At 37.4% G+C, this 16,234-nt stretch overlaps 1 protein-coding gene across 1 annotated transcript in view; it reads left to right on the top strand.

Moving 5' to 3' along the window:
* Window positions 1-16,234, top strand: part of LOC127437121 (peroxisome proliferator-activated receptor alpha-like) — a 47,738-nt gene that overhangs the window by 8,650 nt on the left and 22,854 nt on the right. The window lies entirely within an intron of this gene.

The raw sequence follows: 16,234 nt of genomic DNA, 5'->3' as shown, positions 1-16,234 counted from the left end.
GAGAAAAGATTAAGTACATTCTACATTGAATAAATTAGTTTATGCGTGAACTAGAAATTATTAAGTAAATTCTACATTTGTACTCAATTCAAAGATGTAAATATTATGAAATCTTATTCATGATTTTTTGTTATCTTTAAAAATTGTCATCATGTATCAATCCTAAAGAAGAAAACCTTGCTATTTTTATTTGCTAATTTGAGTAAATGTCAGGTAAATAAAAGAAGTAAATGTTACTTACGTTTTCGAAGCTGGTGTTCCCAGCATGCACCAGGCATATTTTTTAAGTACCATGTACATCAGATTTGTAAGTAGAAGTTACTGTATTAACTGAAATGTTTAAGTTAAATTTACTCACTTTAATCAATATTTTGCTGTGTGCAAAAACTTGCAAAATAAAAATTAAGTTAATCTTACTAGTAATTTGTGTTCAGTGTAGTACAGTGTGAAATATTGAAACCTTGCTCCTCAGGATTAATTACTACCTCAGCGACTCTCAGTTCATTTGAATGAATCGGTAGAAAAGGCGCAAAGATCAGTCTTGAATTCATTTATTTAAAATTATTTAATGAATCTCTTACACACTGAATCAGCTAGAACGGTTCTCGACTGACTAACTATACCACAAATTACTTTTGACATGTTCAACTCAAAATGAACCAAGCAATAAAATACCAAAACTACCAAATATAGTACTGTGTTTTCATGTAGTATATAGTTAGGACCAATTACTGCAGTGGGGGAAGGTGGGTGCTCCATAAATACCAAGGCCATGTCCACACAACGCATTGGGTTGAAACTTCAGTTCAATTTTTCTGTTTCCTAATGTCATCGTTTTCCAAAATATGCGTTACAAGATGAGTTTTTTAAAAAGTGTTCATTGGAGGAAAACAATGTTCCAGTGCGGATAAGTGAAAGTAGAAAAATCTAATGGTTTTTAATCAAAAACGTTTTAGTGTGGACATGGCCTAAATGAATAGTTAATGGAACCAGAATTGTCAAGTAGAATCGGAATCAGAACCACAATCATTCCATTTGTTTAGGATTCCCATCCTTAATGTTAGCCCAAGGTTTATAGTTTCAGTGTTAATTTCAAGTGTGAAAAATCAAATTGTGTCCGAGCAGATCGTTCAGGAAACCGATTCTGCTCAGATCGGCCCAAAATGCTTTCTTTAGAACCGTTACATACTAGATTGAGTTTGTCTCTTTTGGGATAATTATAATGCACGTCTTCTCGTGTCAGAACATGCTGTGCTGCTGTTTTCTGTCTGCAATGTTTTCTAGCTTTTAAAAGCAAACCGCTTGTCTGTCTGTCTCTCTCTCTCTCTCACAGGGTGTTTGTAAGAGAGTTGTTCTGTTTTCAGTCTGAGACGTCTAATCGGACCCTTTCTTAGTTATTCTGTAAGAGAATGGAGAATGTTCTCTACCCCCCTGCTGTTTATTTTCCAAAAACAGGATTTTCAGGTTAGGCTAACTGGCTTTCCATCCTAACCACCTCTCCTGTCTCTCCTTACGTGTTAACGTTAGTGTAAGAATGTATATTCTAACTTGATCAGAAAATCTGTCCGGGTTTCTGAGGAACATTTATATTTAAAGGAATAGCTTATAATTTACTCATTCATATGATAAAACTCTATAAAGTCAAACAAGTAAAATCAAAGTATCATAAAAGTAGTCCATATGACATATGGCTATATTCCGAGTCAAGAATCAAAAGAATAGCATTGTGTGAGAAACAGACACAGCCGTTATTCAGTAATAATCTTCTCAATTCTCATTGACGCTTGTGTTCAATTAAAAAATGGTGCATTTGGACACATAGCGCAAGATTTGATGCTATTAATGACAACCGTCTCTGGTTTTCGCTTGTTACATGAGAGATTGTGATGCATTTCAAAAAAGAGATTTAAATGCTATGACAGAATGGAAGATTATCAGTGAATAGCTTACACAAAAATTATGATTTTTTTTTCATTATTTACTGATTCATATTGCCGAGCCCCAGAAATGATGAAAAAGCACCATCAAAGGATCATAAAAGTAGTCCATGTGACTTTTGCGCTATATTCCAAGTCAAACGTCACAATAGCTTTATGTGAGAAACAGATGCAAATTTAAGTCACTACGCAATGATAATCTCAAATCTCAGTCACGCTTGTGTTCAATTAAATAATGGCGCATTTGATGGGGCCTGGGTAGCTCAACGAGTATTGACACTGACTACCACACCTGGAGTCGTGAGTTTGAATCCAGGGCGTGCTGAGTGACTCCAGCCGGGTCTCCTAAGCAACCAAATTGGTTGCTAGGGAGGGTAGAGTCACATGGGGTAACCTCCTCGTGGTCGCTATAATGTGGTTCTCGCTCTCGGTGGGGGGTGTGGTGAGTTGTGCGTGGATGCTGCGCAGAATAGCGTGAAGCCTCCACACGCGCTACGTCTCCGCGGTAACGCGCTCAATAAGCCACGTGATAAGATGTGCAGATTGATGGTCTCAGACGCGGAGGCAACTGAGATTCGTCCTCCGCCACCCGGATTGAGGCGAGTCACTACGCCACCACGAGGACTTGGAGCGCATTGGGAATTGGGCATTGCAAATTGGGGAGAAAAAGAGGAGAAAACATTAAAATTAAAATTAAAATTAAAATAACGCCGCATTTGGACATGTTGCACAAGATTTTATGCTATTAATGACAACTGCCATTGGTTGTTGTGTGTCACATGACAAATTGTGACATATTTAAAAAGAGAGATTTAAGAGCTACAACAGACGTACATTTTTGTCCTGAAATGGCTTCACAAAACTTGAAATAGGGACTACTTTTATGACATTTTTTGTTCTCTTTGGAGCTTTGCAATATAAATCACCATCCATTTTCATTCTATGTAAAGTTCATGAAAGAAAAAACAAACAAACATTCTTACTGAGTATTTTTATCTTGTTTTCCAGTAAAAAATAAAAAATTCTCTGAAAACAAGACTTAATATCATAAAAAGTATGTTTAGATATTTTTACTGGAAAATAAGACAAAAATACTCAAGAAAATTATTATTTTTTGCTGTGTACGGGTTGGAGTAAATGATGACAAAATCAAAAGATTTTGGGTGAGCTGTCACTTAAGCTGACTTCTATTTTTATACACTGTTTCCGGTGAAAACCACTTCCTCCCTCAAACTGTTTTTATGCTGAGTTAGACACTCCATCTAAACATAGTCATGCATGTAAATCATGCAAAAAAATAAATACATAAAAATAAGTCATGCAAAATACCAAAACCAAGCTTTTTTTTTTTTTTAAACAAGCAAGGCAGGTACTTGTAAATCCAGTGTTTAAATAGTCAGACAGACAGAAAAACAGGCTTTATTGATCCCAGAGGGCAATTGTAGTTTAAAGCAACACAGAAGAGTTTCAAGCGTGTCACTTCATGTGCTTTGACCTGGTGCTGTTATCTCACTGCAGGTTTAATCTCAGACGCTTCTGTCCTGACAGACAATACTGAAGTTGTGTTCACTGCTTAAGTCTGTCTGACGGCGACCCTAAACGTCCATCACACTAAATGAGCGTGTCACAGACAGACAGAGCGTAAGCAGCTCAGGAAAGATTGTGAGTTAATGAAAGTATTTCAGGCGTGTGAGAGATACAGTACACTGAGCTTTCTGGAGCTGTAAAACACAGTAATGCCTGGATATCTTTACCAAATAGATCACGGTACAACCAGGTTGTCATATTTACTGAAATTGTACTTAAACGTGATGTTTTGTTTTACAGAAAACTGTACAATGCAACGTATTTTTGTGTTGTTTTACAGTACAGTATCTTAACATTATTAAAACAAGATACCTGTAAATTTACTTGAGATGTTTTGTCGTTTTCAAAGAAATCGAACAATTTTGTTACGTTTATACTTATAACAAAAATAAAATATTTGCCAAACATTTTTCGTACAACATTGGCAAATAGTTCTTGTTTTAAGTATAGACCTCACTAAATTTGTAAACAAGACAAAATATAATATATCATTCTGCTTCTCAAGTAAGTTCTTATTGTTTTAAGGAATTTTCTGGATAAAATTTTATAAGACAAAAATACTCATTAAGAAAATTATTATTATTATTATTATTACATAAGGAACCAATGCTCAAAAATGTGATTTTATTCTAAAAATTCAATTTAATTCTATTTTACACAACATTTAAACCACTGACAGGTGAAGTGAATAACATTTATTATCTCGTTACAATGGCGCCGGTCAAGCGGTGGGATTTATAAGGCAGCAAGTGAACAGACAGTTCTTGAATTTCTTGTGTTGGAAGCAGGAAAAATGGGCAAGCGTAAGGATCTGAGCGACTTTGACAAGGGCCAAATTGTGATGGCTAGACGACTGGGTCAGATTTTAAATACAACAGTAATATTTCTCAATCGTGTACCTTTAACTTTAAAACCCTCACGCTTTTATTTTGACATTCTGAACTCTCCAGGAAGTCCTGTATGTGTCTGTTTGTAGGCAAGTTCACAGTAGTTTAATTCACTTCTTATTCAAATTCTGGTCAAATGCTCCTCCGGTGCCGTTCCAAATGCATATTATAAATGAACCGAACTATTGAGCATCTACATCTGAGATGGTGTTCGTGAGTAGCGCTCAAATATTGCACACAAAATAGCCGCAAGTGTTTGGCATTCACGAACGCGCTGGCGCTGCGCGTGCATTTTATATATTTACTTAATAAACACAGCCTTTTGTGATTCAAAGAGCTATCACTCATCTTCATGTGTCTTTGAATAAAATGCACAAGTCATATGAACTGCATTAATGGTGTTTTTATGGTTCTTTTATGCCATTTTTGGAGTTTGAGAGCTTTGGATCGGGCTCGTTGGACCAATACCCAATCCGTCTAAAAACGTCAATATCAGAGCCAGTACCGATCCAGGTATAGGATCGGTGCCATCCCTACCTGCCACACTGCAAAAATTGTTCAGGAATGGTTTGAGGAACGTGACAAAGAGTTCAAGGTGTTGACTTGTCCTCCAAATTCCCCAGATCTCAATCCGATTGAGCATCTATGGGATGTGCTAGACCTACAAGTCTGATCCATGGAGGCCCCACCTCACAACTTACAGGACTTAAAGGATCTGCTGCTAATGTCTTGGTGCCAGATACCACAGGACACCTTCAATGGTCTTGTAGAGTCCATGCCTCGACAGGTCAGAGCTGTTTTGGCAGCACAAGAGGGACCTACATGATATTAGGCAGGTGGTTTTAAAGGTCTTAAGTTGTCATAAATTCATAAGTTGCACGTGTGCTTCATACTCCTTAAAGAGCACCTATTATGGTTTTTCAAATATGACCTTTCATGTAGTGTGTTATATAGCTGTTTGTGAATGTAAAAAAGTCTGCAAAGTTTCAGAAATCAAAGTGTACGACAAATGGAGTTATTGACTCCCAAAAGAAAGAACCGATTCTGAACACCTGAAACGAGTCGTTAGTAATTCCAGACTTACTTCCTGTACTAACCTACAGAATTTGGTAACAAAAAACCTCTGGTCTTCATTGGCTGCTTGTGAACAGCTTTGACCCGCCCTCAAACACTACACTAAACGGTAGACCAATCACAATCTGACCAATCAGAGCAGAGTAGGCTCTCTGAAAGGAGGAGTTTAGAATGAATCTTTTAGAACGGATCATTGAACGAGTCGTTTTTGACACTGGAGAAAAAAAGGTAAAGCTGCAATTTAAATTATGAGCAAATTAAAGTGTTTTTTGACCTTGGATGCATGTAAATCTATTGTATGAGACCTTTAAAACAAAATTAGGCATGTTTAAAAACCATAATAGGTGCTCTTTAAGAAGTCATTTTAACATATTTAAATAAATATATAAATCAAATAATAAAATAGGGATATTTGATTTTTATAACATTATATTATATTATTTTATATAATGCAATAGTTATATATTTCTGTCCTAATTTCTTCACTTTCACACATTATTTTAATGCTCTTTGATTAAACCCACGAGCCCTTATTTCTCATGAAGTAAAACCTTTTTGAGATCATTTTATCACTCCACAGAAATTGAGTAAGCGTGTGTCTCTTTTTCTGTGTCACTCTGAGTGAATGAACCTGCTATGACCAGTAATATTTGCCATTGCACGATTTAAAGTGAAGCCAGAGCGCTTTACGTTCACTATCAAAGTTTATATTTGTTCGTTTATATTTTCGCGGGAGTTTGGCGCGAGCATCTGCTGACAGCGCACGCATCAGAGCTCTTGAGAAGCTCTTCAAGGACAGGATCTGCTCTGGTTGACATCCGCGGTGCGGCTCGGTGACGCTCGGAGTTCAACTGAATGACACACAAACACTGTTGATGGCATTAAAATTTTCGCTTAAAATTCCTTTATTTGGGCATTAAAATATTATTGCAATTTGAATCTAAAATAACCGCGGTTAGATTAAATAACCACAATCAGACGATTATTTAATAATCACGACATTCAGAGTCCTACACGGGTCCTGTTTTGTAAACCCGCACCCGTCCTGCACCCGCAGTACTTAACAGAACACCCGACCCGTTATCCGACAGCAGCAATAGTTTAATTCCATACCCGAACCCGACCTGTTTAACATGAAGACCGCGATCCGAACGAAACCCGAAATCAGGTAGACAAAAATGTTTTGTTTGCTCACATCACACAAGCAATCAAATTAACATTAATTACTCTGGAGTCAGAGCATTTAAGAAAAATAGACACATAGACCAGCATTGTGGTGACAACAGAAAAAGATGAGAAAGATGAACATTAGGCCTATTTGACATTTAAAAAAAATAGCCTTGACCATGGGCGCCTGCAGGATTTGGGTACGCACAGAAATCTGGTGACTTTGAGAGAAGCATTTCTGCAACTATTGGTTAAAGCATTTCTTCCGGTAACCATTCAGAACAAACACGCTCACGCTAAAAAAGCAAAACGCACCAGAACGAATAGAGCAGAACGCAGGTGTCTCGAGACGCGTTTTACCAGTTGAAGAAGTTCTTTTTAACTTGACACAGCTTCTAAAAAAGCAGCGCTACCCCGTGAGAGATGCTAAAAGACAGTGAAACATGGCGCAGTTGTCAAAAGACATCCATCTAGTGAATATTTACATGTAATACGACTGAAAAACACGTTCAGTATGAACAGCCCCTTGTTCACATGACACAGCACTAGCTGAAGTTCTCAAAGTTACCTCTCAAAAATGCCGCCTTTTGTTTCAGTTGACTGTAGGTAAATTTCCACTTTTTCCAGCGCTGTTTGTTCTCTGTGTTCGTAAATATCCCGACACTGTTTTACTGTGTGAGAAACCTCTCCAAATGGTTCAGTGAGCACTCCGAACAAATTGTACTGAATCACGAACCGATTCAGACCGTTTTGCAAGCCCGTTTGGCCAATTCAGAAAAGAATCGACTCAAAAGAATTATTCATTCGCCAACAGAAATAACTGGACACACTTCGTGATTGATGAAGTATTCTGAGAGTAAATGTTTCTCAGGTCAGTCGGAGCGCTCACGGTACGCACAGTGCGTACGGCAGGTGTTAATTGCCTTGGCTATTTGACCCACAGTTCGGCCCGTGTCTACTGATTCCCAACCCGCACCGCAAATGACAATATAAACATTTTTCCACCCATTACTTGAAACATTAGCGGTTCACCTGTCAGGTACCCGCATGTGCCCGCCCATGTGCAGGACTCTAGCGACCGGCCTTATCTGTTCAAACCATCCGTTGCATGTAAACACCTTTACTGTCATTCTTACCAGTATATCCAGTGTGCGCGACACGTGTTGTGTGCATATCAGTTTCCGTTTTGACAGCAAAAGCAGATGAACCAATGAATTCAAATCTCTTGGAAACAGGTTTTTTTTGGATTGTTGGATTTTTTTAAATAAGCTGATTTTTGTTAGTTATCAGCATATTGGTATGCATGTACATAAACACTCTCACTGCCATTTAGTGACAAAAAATGTTTGAGGTTTGATAGAAGTTGAGAAAGCTTTCAAACTGGCATTCATGACCTTCTACTCTAGGACAATTCATTCACACAGACGGGAAGTGTGTGTAGCCCTATAACTCAGTTTTAATCCGCTCTATTAATAATGCTGTAGGCAGAAATTGTCATTGGTTCACTAAGCTTGTCCTTGGCCTAATAGCTAATCCAGTCTACTCGTATTTGCTGGTCATAGCTCCAAACTTGAAGAAACATGAAGAACTTCATGTTGTTACGGTGAAATATCTGTACAAAAGCTGCTCTTTTGAAATAGAAGAGTATCAGATGCAAATGAATTATTAAATTAGAGTTTTGAACTGAATAATTCAAATGAACAGTTTTATGGAAGTGAATATACAGTACTGTGCAAAAGTTTTAGGCACTTGTGAAAAATGTTGCATAGTGAGGATGTCTTCAAAAATAATGCCATAAATAGTTTTCATTTATCACTTAATGTCATACAAAGTCTAGTAAACATAAAAAGCTAAATCAATATTCGGAGTAACCACCTTTGCCTTTAAAACATCCCCAATTCTCCTAGGTACACCTGGACACAGTTTTTCTTAGTTGTTGGCAGATAGGATGTTCCAAGCTTCTTGGAGAATTCGCCACAGTTCTTCTATCTATTTAGGCTGTCTCAATTGCTCTTTATGTAATCTCAGACTGGCATGATGTTCAGTGGGGGGCTCTGTGGGGGCCATGACATCTGTTGCAGGGCTCCCTGTTCTTCTATTCTAATCTATTGGCAAAAGTAATGTTTGTGAGTCTAACATTTATATTTCCTATTGACACACTAAAGCTGAAGATATAAATAACCATCTTAAGACAAATGCTTTTGTGAAACATCTCATGTGTCTAAGACTTTTGCACAGTACTGTATCTTATCATACTCCTGACACAATCAGAGATGTGTTATTCAATGTCAAATCAACCAAATTTTAGAAACTTCCCTGGCTGAAATGTTTGTTTTTGTTAATACTTTTTATGAAGAAAGATAAATATAAATGATAATGCGCAAAATATTAAATGTCATGGATAAATATTTACAGAGTATTGCATTATTTTGTTGAGTGTGGCCAAAATGACAATTTTCGACTGATTTTGGAGCAAAACTACAGGTAAAAAAAATAACCTTAGAAAAGCGTCAGCATAATTATTTTAATTTGTACACAGAGACTGGTAGGTCTAATACTTAATCAGTTGACTTCAGCGCCGCTTGTTGCATTATATGCCAATGGTGTTGAGTCCAAAAATGAAAAAATAAAAATAATGTTGTTGTTGTTTTTTCAAAGTTTGAGTGCCTAAATCTCCAGAAATATTAAATACATCTTAATATCCTTTTAGATTATGGTTCAGAACAAACTTTCCTTTTTGTGTCTTCATTTTTAAGGCCCAATACGGTTAAATCTCAGAGATATGGGGCTCTCAATATGGCTCTGAAAATTGTTCAATTGTACCCATTTTCAATGGGCAAAAACCAAATGTGGGTCACATGGTATGCAGCTAGTTTTCCTTGTCCAACAAAACAAAAGTCTGAAGTTCAAATAATGTTGAAACTAGAAGCAATAATGTCAAAATCTCGCTTTTCGAGAGTCCTAAAATACACTATTATTAAAAATAAATGGCATGTGGCACTTCAGTTAGTGTAACGCCTATATGTTTTTGGATTTCAGAAATGCATCAGCAAAGCTCTGAAATGCATCAAAATAGAATTACAGCAGCAAATTCATTGCGGATATATTGTGAATATTAAATGTATCGCCCTACAGTGTATGTCCTAGCAGAGTAACTAGAGGCGTAGTTCATTACATTATGAGCATGTTCTGTTTCGCATCCACAAAGTTTCATAAATACTTTTTGTCCAGTATATTTTGAACTGTATATTTATTGTTGGATTATGTCAGGGCTAACAAACTTTTTGGGAAATGTTTGGTTTGCTATTTTGTTATGTAATGCAATGGCATTCAGATATTTTTAAGTGAGACTAAAGTGTCCACTTCCACTTCATGTGGAAAAAATGGCAAAATGTGCCCCCTATGTCACAAAAGAAGTGATATAGAAATGTTGAGACAAATTTGACTTTGAACAGTGGATTGGAAACAGAACTGATATTGTGGCCAGCAGAACTGTACATGCAATATCATTGCACTGTGCAGCTTTATAAATATCATACGCAGGTTCTTCGTCTTGCTTTCAACAGCTGCCAGGGTGACTGCTCTGGAAATGCCCTGGCATATCGCCCGGGTCTGTGGCCACTGGCCCGCCTCTCTCTGCCTCCATCGCAGTCTGTCTCAGTGACCGTTAGTCTGCGCCAGGCCAAGTGTGCAAGAACAGCGCGTCCTGGCTGGGCGCGATGTGGCGTGTTTGTTGCACGTGTTGAAGTCAGTTTAGTGGCTTGTCAACACAGGACCCAGTAAGGTACTGAACGTGGAGGGCTGCACGTTCAACGAGCTCACATTACATTCGTAATCTTTGTTTATTTACATAAGTCTTACATAATCGTTGAAGGGTGAAGTGTTTATTCTTTGTGGCTGATTGGCCCCCTTTTACTTGATGTGCGTTTAGGTGATTCAGTTGCTCTGTTTGTTAAGAGTACATGTAGAAACACGCAAAGTGCAATTGTTATAAAAAGAAACATTTAACCCTTCCCATCCTTACAGAATAGTGTATATAAGTTCAGACAGCAACTATAACTGTGATTATTTCAGACATTAGTTAGCATTCCCATTTTATTTATTATTATTATTATTATTATTATTTTCATTTTAATGGCAGTTGCTTGGATGTGTAGAGCCTAACACAGCCCCATGAAATCCATTTTATTTTGTTTGTCTAAATTTGGTTTTATTTTTTCCTAAATTCTTTTTTATTTTTGCAAAATAATATTCAGTACAACAGCACTCTTGCTTGTGAGAGATTGCTTAAATATAGTAAAAATTACATTGAATTACATTTCGATATACAGTAGTAATACATTTCTGTCGTCATTTCTGAATTTAATGTGTTCAGTTAAATCTAGCTTTTATTTTATTTGGAGTGTAGACCTTTTTTAAATGCAATTTAATTTAAAGTTTTATTATGTTGGGGCCTGGGTAGCTCAGTGAGTAAAGACGTTGAATACCACACCTGGAGTTGCAATTTCGAATCCAGGGTGTGACTCCAGCCAGGTCTCCTAAGCAACCAAATTGACGTGGTTGCTAGGGAGGGTAGAGTCACATGGGGTAACCTCCTCATGGTCGCTATAATGTGGTTCGCTCTCGGTGGGGCGCGTGGTGAGTTGTGCGTGGATGCCATGGAGAATAGCGTGAAGCCTCCACACATGCTACGTCTCCGTGGTAATGCGCTCAATAAGCCACGTGATAAGATGCGTGGATTGATGTACATTTATGCATTTGGCAAACACTTTTATCCAAAGCGACGTACAGTGCACTTATTACAGGGACAATCCCCCTGGAGCAACCTGGAGTTAAGTGCCTTGCCCGAGGACACAATGGTGGTGGCTGTGGGGATTGAACCAACAACCTTCTGCTTACCAGTTCAGTGCTTTAGTCCACTACACCACCACCACTCCATATTGATGGATTGATGGTCTCAGACGTGGAGGCAACTGAGATTCGTCCTCCACCACCCGGATTGAGGCAAGTCGCTACGCCACCATGAGGACTTCAAGCGCATTGGGAAGTGGGCATTCCAAATTGGGGAGAAAAGGGGAGAATTTTTTTTTTTTTATTATTATTATGTTAGCTTGACAAAGCCAACATACTGTTAGACATGATTTAGGGTTTTTCCAAAATCTCTAAACAAAGATTAAAATGATCCACCAACAGCTTTCAAGCTACGTCCACCAAACTTTGCACAGACCTTCAGACTGTTCTGGAACAGTGCGCTATGACTTTTGTAACTTTTTGGATTTAGGAAAAAAAATTCCATAGACTTACATTGACGGAATGTATAAACGGGACAAGACTATTCACACTTAAGCTCTAAAAAAATTTTTTAATGCTGTGAATTAAACTTTGTGTCAGTCTTCATTCCCAAATGATCGGGTAACATCAGTAGGGGCCGTTCACAACAAATGTGTTTTTGTCAAGTCAGATTTGTTTTTATAGCGCTTTTCACAACAGGCGTTGTTTCAAAGCAGCTGTACATGAAATTATGCTATAAAAGAAAATGATTGAATATAATGCCAACATTAGTTATTTATGATTAGAACTATTAGTGGTTAAAATTTGTAAACTAAGGAAGTGTTGTGGGTCAATGATTAAGCAAAATGATTTTTTATGAACTAAGTTTTAGTGTTAAAGTCCTTGAAGTCATCCCGAATTAACTGAGGAAATACACGTAGATGCACTGTCCTTTGATTTTGGCCGATGAAGGCTTTTGCTAGTGGTGAATTCATTTTCTATGTAGTTTAAGAGTGTTGTCCCTCCTTTGACCAAGTTGATACAGGGATCATTTAGAGAGGAGCATCGCAGTCCAGCTGAAAGCTGATGGCAGGTAATTTTGGTGATCTCCATCCTGAGCACATGCTTCAGACAGTGGCTCATGAAGAATCCCATGTCTTTGAATTTGCATCAATTCATCCTCTGTGAAGTCTGTCTTTGTAGATTGAAGGGAAGTCTGGCTGGCACATGCTGCAGTTGGTCATCATCACTCAGCGACACTCAGTGGGAATCAGACATCAGGCAGGACCGGAGATGGATCTGGCAGGCTTTGGTAACCTCGGGATATAATCCCGAAGTTTAGACAGGGAAAGAGATAGAATAAAATTAGCGTAGATGCCATTCACTTTAAAGCAGGTTTAAAGTATAAGAGAAGTGTTTTCGGTTCCGGCAGACCTTACTAAAGCAGCGTAACTATGAATTGAGGGATAAGACTTAAAATGAGAGAGTGTGTCTGAGTCCCGAACACTGCTAGGAAGACTATTCTATAGTTTAGGAGCCAAATATGAAAATGATCTCCCTCTTTTTGTGGATTTTAATATTCTTGGTATTGTTAACAGGCCAGAGTTTTGCGATCGTAGTGAGCGCGATGGGTTATAGCATGACAGAAGGTCACTTAAGTACTTTGGAGCTAGACCATTCACAGGTTTGTATGTAATTAACAGAATTTTAAAATTAATAAGAAACTTAAGAGGTAGCCAGTGTAACACCGATAAAATGGGGCTGATATGATCGTATTTCTTAGTTCTAGTTGGCACTCTCGCTGCTGTATTTTGAATCAACTGAACTTTATTTATTAAACCTGCAGGACATCCTCCCAGTAATGCATTACAATAATCTAGTCTTGAGGTCATGAACGTATTAATTAGTTTTTCGACATCAGAAACAGATAGCATGTGTCGTAACTTGGCAGTATTTCTGAGGTGGAAGAATGCTGTTATACAAACATTGGAAATTTGTTTTTCAAAGGTTAGATTACTATCAAATATAACACCTAAAAAAATTGTTTGCGTTACAGTATATCCTTCAAGAGTCAGATGATATTTTAGCGTCTTTCCAATAATTAGTACTTCTGTTTTATCGGAATTGAGTAGAAGGAAATTTCTAGCCGTCCACTCTTTGATATAATTTATACACTCTGTTCATTTGGAAAATTGTAAAAGTTTGTTGGGTTTCGAAGAAATATAAAGTTGTGTATCGTCGGCATAACATTGAAAACTAATTCCATGGTTCCTGATAATATCTCCAAAGGGGAGCATATATAGGGAGAATTTGAGACTTTGTGCGCTGTTTTTAATTGTTCTATGTAAACATACGCTAGGTTGACATCTTTGACTTTGGGCAGCGTCTCGTTTTTTCAGCATCTTGCGAAGGATTTACTGTATTTTTTAGATGGCATGTCAAGTTTAAAGAAATCGTGTTTTTAACATTAGCAAAGCGTCAGTTCAAAGGTGCTATAGGATCTCTACCTGGATTACATGTTACTGAGTAAAAGTGGATTCACTGTCTTTAACGACTCGCCAATCTGCCCAGTGACCTTTACTTCTTCTAAAGTCATTTATGTTGGTGTACCTAATGCAACTGAGCTATTTTTGTTCCCCAGTGTTGACCCTGTCTGTGAGCGCCGTGTCCCATTGCGGCTCTTTTACCTCTGAGAGACACAAAGCTCTGCTGTATCTGTCCACTCACACATTAATTTCATTCACTCATTCATTATTTCCCTTTCTCTTTGGAATGAGCGTCTGTCTCTCGCTGTCTTCTGTCTATCTGTCTCTCTCTTTCCCTGATGTCTTTGTCACTCAGTTGAACAAATGTGTCAGTCAAATGTCTTTAACACATGATGTCTGACCGGTGCTTCCAAGTCCTTCAATCTCAGGTTTTCCTTTAGTGAAAATGTATTTTTAGTTGCAAAAGAATTTGTTGAGAAATGTTTGAGATCATATTGAGATCTCTGACTTGTGAGCACAGTTTGCGCTAGAAGCTCGTGAGATTACCGTGAGATTTGGACTCTCAAAAATCAAGATCTTTTACATTATTGTTTTGATGTGAATAAATAAAGGAACATGTCTAGTTTCAACAGTATTTGTACTTCAAACCTTTGTTTTGTTGGACAAGTAAAACTAGTTGCATTCCATGTGACCTACATTTGGTATTTGACCATCGAAAATGGGAACAATTCAATAATTTACGCATGGAGCCACATTAACAGCCCCATATCTCTGGGATTTAACCATATATGGCCTCACAAATGAAGATACAAAAAGAAAAGTTTGTTTTGAACCAGAATCTAAAAGGATATTATGATCGCTTTAATACTTCTGGGGTTATAGGCACTCCAACTTTGGAAAAAACAACACAAAAAAAGTGTTTTTCCCCATTTTTGAACTCACACCATTGGCATATAATGCAACAAGAGCTGCTAAAGTCAATTGATTTTAGCAATACACCTACCAGTCTCTGTGTACAAATAAAACAATTACGCTGTCACCTTTCTAAGGTGATTTTGTTTTTTTAAACCTGTTGTTTTGCTCCCAAATCAATGGCGAAAATTTTCATTTTGACCTCCTCTAGAATATTATGGATTACAATGTAAATATCATTCCATAGTATTTAATATTTTGGCTTTCATCATCATTTATGCCTTTATTTATTCAGAGAAAAAATGACCAAAATCAAACATTTCAGATGGGGAAGTTTCTGAAATTTGTTTGATTTGACACAGAGGCCAATTGCTAAATTCAACGTGGAACCATGTCACCTTGTAGCCCTCAAATGAACTGTTTACATTTCCATTGTGTAATATTACAGCATTGAAGCGTCGTGTGTTTCGGAAACCTTGTCCGACCTCAAAATGGCATGCACTTAAAAGCTTAGCAAAGATATTTATTTGTCTTTAAGTGTCCACAAAATGTTTTTAAGCTCACAGCTCCCGTAACCTTGTTTTGCTCTTTGAATTTCTTTCTGTGTCAGAGAGACACAACACAGATGTTATGATAAGGCTGTTTAGAATGAAATTAACTATATTAACTGCTGATAAAAAGGACTGGGAGGAAAGGCAGGCAACACAAAGCTTTTAGTATGACCACTGACAAACTATTATTTGTTCTTCTTCCATTAAATGGGACGATAATTAGATTTATGTGTGGATTGCCTGGTGGGGAAAAAACACAAATTAACAACTGATGTAAATGCTGCTTTCAAGGTAATATTTGTCATTTAAATGTTAATTTGAAGTTGATTAGAAGTATAGAAATAATATTAAGATCTATAATATTATAAATATTTAATTTAGTAATAAATGTTAATAAATAATACATCTTATTTTTTTGGCAAAATATTCAGATCTATACAAATACCTTAGAGTGTAGAGAGAGCAACTCAATTGCGTCATTCACAGTGGGAGTGAGCAGTCGCTGCAGAGCTCTTTTGCCGCACTTTGTTTGCCGCAGTTCTCTGATTGGTGGATCGTTTCCCTTCAGGATCATGGGCAGTGCAGTTCTTACCCAGGAATTCCACTATTAAACTTGATTTTTTAATGAATTAAGATGAAATAATGCAGACTAATGGTTTCAGCTGATGCATATAGCATCGATTAATAACCTCGGAGCTCACTGTAGGTCTGTCTTGAAAGTTTATAAGCTATTGTTAAAAATCAATTCCCCTATGGAGAAAATGAATGGGATTTTTACATCCAGAACCAGACTGTTGCATGCTTTGAAGATGGGGCAGTGTTTGGGAAACCTGTTTGAAAACAGCCACTGGACAATCATAAAA

Source organism: Myxocyprinus asiaticus, chromosome 48 (assembly GCF_019703515.2).
Source record: "Myxocyprinus asiaticus isolate MX2 ecotype Aquarium Trade chromosome 48, UBuf_Myxa_2, whole genome shotgun sequence".
NCBI classification, from domain to species: Eukaryota; Metazoa; Chordata; class Actinopteri; order Cypriniformes; family Catostomidae; genus Myxocyprinus; species Myxocyprinus asiaticus.
Note: the sequence above shows the minus strand (reverse complement) of the source record. Positions and strands in the feature narration are given on the sequence as shown.